This window comes from Orycteropus afer, unplaced genomic scaffold (genome assembly GCF_000298275.1).
Source record: "Orycteropus afer afer isolate SDZICR_OR568_19922 unplaced genomic scaffold, OryAfe1.0 scaffold00037, whole genome shotgun sequence".
Classification (NCBI taxonomy): Eukaryota; Metazoa; Chordata; class Mammalia; order Tubulidentata; family Orycteropodidae; genus Orycteropus; species Orycteropus afer.
In genome coordinates this window covers 2,882,854-2,886,760 of record NW_006921624.1, presented here as the reverse complement: position 1 = coordinate 2,886,760, position 3,907 = coordinate 2,882,854, and the positions used below count along the sequence as shown (strand labels likewise).

General features: G+C 43.1%; 1 pseudogene; it reads left to right on the top strand.

Annotated features, from left to right (window-relative positions):
• Nucleotides 1–2,407: 2,407 nt before the first annotated feature.
• On the top strand, nt 2,408–2,940 carry LOC122149638 (annotated as a pseudogene).
• The last annotated feature ends 967 nt before the right edge of the window (nt 2,941–3,907 follow it).

Sequence of the window (3,907 nt, the reverse complement as noted above, 5' to 3'; positions counted from 1 at the left end):
TATATATATATATATATATATATATATATATATATATATCCATACTCAGTTCCTTTACTCCTTTAATCCTCAGTTATGTGAAAATTATATACAGAGAAAGACGCTGGAAGCAAAGATGCTGAAATATTAATAGTGGTTCCTTCTGGGTGATGGAATTATTTGGTTTTTTTGTTTGTTTGTTTTAGTTTTGCTTTCTTCTTTTTACTATATTTTCTAAATTTTCTGCAATGAGCATGCATGGCTTTGATAAAAGAAAATAAATGTAGTTTCTGAATAAGAAATTCACCTTGACTGCTGCTATATCACTTTCCCAGCAAGTCCAGTTCTGAGGTAGGGACAATCAGGAGAGTGAGACGGACAGCTGTTACTCCCGCAGCTTATTTCTGCCCTGTTGTTATCAGTCACTGCCACCAGGTGGCGCCTGAGATCTGGTTTTTGACGAAGCTGAAGCCTGCGGAGGTGTGGGGAAGGTCCCACGGGCATGGGCTTGTCAGTAAAACCCGAACAGTTCCTGCCTGGCTTTATTTACAAAAATACACACTTTCCCATCTCTGGGCTTTTGCCAGTGTTGTTCACTCTGCCTGGGACACCCTCTCTCACAACCCGCTTGACCCTTGAGCAGTTTATCCTTAAGGCTCAGATCCACAACCTCCTCCTCTTCTTAGACAAGGTATGACAAGTTCCTGGAAGGGGGAGCAATGAATCTTAATGAATGAGCAAAAGGCTTCTTGTGCAGCCTTGTGTGGCCTGCTTCTCAAATAGGTTGTTTTTTCATCAATGACAGTAAAAGCCCTACTCATTTTGAGCACTTCTATACATCAAGCCCGGTTGGGTATTACAGCATTTAGGATTAAACTCCACAACACCATAGAGGCAAGAAGTGTTATCTTCCCCACATGACAGTTTAGCATACAGATTGAGCTAAAGACCTGACAAAAATTCAACTCTTGCGCTTCCTAGCTGATTGTCCTTAGCCAGCTAACTTGACCCTTCTGTGACTCAGTTTCCTCAGCTACAAAGAGGTAATAATGATATTACCTATCTCCCAGTATTTTGGTTGCTTTGAGGATTAAATTAGCCCCCACGTGTAAAAGCATTTAGAGCAGAGACAGTCAGCATATATCAAGCCCTCAATAAGTATTACTCACGGTCGTCAAGTTGATTCAACTCATAGCGACCCCTCCTTGAGTTTCCGAGGCGGTGTCTGTACTGAAGTAGATTGCCCAATCTTCCCTCCAAGGAGTGGTTGGTGATTTTGAACCTCCAGACTCTGGTTAGCAGCCAAATGCCACCAGACCCAGTAAGTATTGTTGTTGTTGTTGTTATGTGCCATCAAGTCAAACCCAACTCATAGCAACCCCTCCTTGGGTTTCCGAGGCAGTATCACTATGGAAGTAGGTTTGCCCAACCTTCCTTCCGAGGAGTGGCTGGTGGGTTTGAACCACCAGCAGTCTGGTTAGCAGGCAAGCGTCTTAGCCACTATGCTACCAGAGCTCCCTCAGTCTAAATTAGGCCTCTTCAAATGGAATAATCATACAAGAGAGGAAAAAAAGAAGAATCACAAGGCAGTATACAGTTAAGAGGCAGAGTGAAAAAATAGTAATTTGGAAGTTCAAAGAATGGAGAATTTACTGTGGACTAGAAAGCCAAGCCAGGATTCATATAAGAGATAGAATATATAAGTTGAATATACAAGAAGGAGTGAGAATTAGGTAGAAAGTAAGTGGGTGGTCATTCCAGAGACTGTGGTCGGGGCTGCCACATATAGTCATGCGGATGACCCAAGGCGGAATGACATCCACCATGCCTCACCAATCAAAGCTCTGTCCACCAGAAGGGGGTGCCTTTGCTTACTGGTGCAAAGCCTCCCAGGGCAAGTACTCCTTGCCATTGAGTTGGACCTGACCCATCCAACCCTCCTTGGGTTTCTGAGGCAGTATCTCTATACAGAAGTAGATTGCCCAATCTTCCTTCTGAGGAGTGGCTGGTGGGTTTGAACCGCCAGCCTTCTGGTTAGCAGTCAGGTGCCTTGGGCACAAGAGAGAAGGTGAGGAAAGGGCACAGTGCAAACAGATTTAAGAAGGACGTAATCATAAGCCCATTCAGGGTGGCGAGGAGCAGGCTGGACTGGTTGAACACAAGCCTTGGAGGAAGGAAGAACAGGAAACAAGACCCATTTGAGTCTGATTTTCAGATCTTTGAACCCCACAGTGAGTTCTGATTTCTCAGGAAAATCTAAAATGTATGAGTGGAAACTTTAATCCCATACGGATCCTCTTGAAAGAGAAGCTTTAGCTGTGGCTACCAAGAAGCAAAAGTACGTACTAGAATTAGGAGCTAAGACTACTTCTAAAAAAACGACATGAGCATAGCTCTTCCCAGAAGTGGCCTGAGGTGATCTTGCAAAATGGTTCACTACTTCCTTGACCCAGAAAACCCCATAAAATCATGCAAATCAAGAGGTTCAAATCTCTGGGTCCATTTTAAGAATACCTGTGAAACTGTCCAGGCCATCAAGGGTATGCATATCTGAAAAGCCACCAAGTATTCGAAAGACCTCATTTTGCAAAAGCAATGTGTGCCATTCTGACGTTACAGTGGTAGGTGTACCCAGGCCAAACAGTGGGGTTGGCCACAGGATTGGTGGCCCAAAAAGAGTGCTGAATTTTTTCTGCACATGCTTAAAAATGCAGAGAGTAATGCTGAACTTAAGGGTTTAGATGTAGATTCTCTGGTCATTGAGCATATCCAGGTGAACAAAGCCCCCAAGATGCACCCCGGCACTTAAAGAGCTCGTGGTCCAATCAACCCATATGAGCTCTGAGATCACACTGAGATGATCCTTACTGAAAGGAACAAATTGTTCTTAAACCAGAAGAGGAGGCTGCACAAAAGAAAAAGATATCCCAGAAGAAACAGAAGTTTATGGCTTGGGAGTAAATTCAGCATAAAATAAAATGCAAATGAAAGTTAAAAAAAGAAAAAAAAAGAAAAGACATGAGCTTATAAACAAAGCAGGGCTCTCCAGTAATTCTCTCCTGTCCTTCACAGCACTTGCGCAGTTCATCATTAGAGTCTTACTTGTTTGTTTACTTGTTAGTCTGTCTCACCAGCCAGAGTCAAAGCCCAAGTAAAGAGTGTGCTGCTGTTGTTGACAGCAGTGTCCCAGTGTCTGGCAAAGAGTAGGCATTAATAACAATTTACTAAACGAATCAGTCAATCAATTAATAGAAAAAAATTAAACCACCCAGATACACAACACTAAGGAAATAGTTAAAGGAATTCAGGCAAATGCTGTCAAAGACAGCTTTAGGTACTTAGAACTGTCACTGAGTAATGTTAAGGAAACTGGTGCCAGCACTGTAATTACAATGCTTAGAAACATTCTGTAAACAGGGCCTGAAAGAATATACAGACCAATGAGAACAGCTGTGGTGCTGGAAACACAAGATCTTGGGTGAAAGTTTCCTTTCAGCTTTGGCAAACTGCATCAGCCTTGACATTCTGTCTGTCCTTGGGCTCAGAAATCACTCCCATGTCTAACGATTCCCACTAAGACTCAAAAGGCAGAGTATTTACATGGTCATACATTATCAGTGAAGAAGCTCTCCGTGCCAGGCCCTGTGCTAAGCATTGGTGCACACATTGTGTCACTCAGTCTCCACAACAGCCCTGCATTGGGGTCTCTTTACCACAGTTTACAGATGACGAGGGAAATCGCTACTCAGAGAGGTCACTTTCCCAGATCACACAGCTGGTAAAGGGAAAAAAGACTCAGACTCAGGGTGGTCTAATACCAGCACCTGGCTCCCAACCCCCACACTAACCTCCACACAAAGCCTTTGTTCACAAAACTATTCAACATAGATTTAGCAGAGTTGAGTCCATATATATGTTTTTATACATA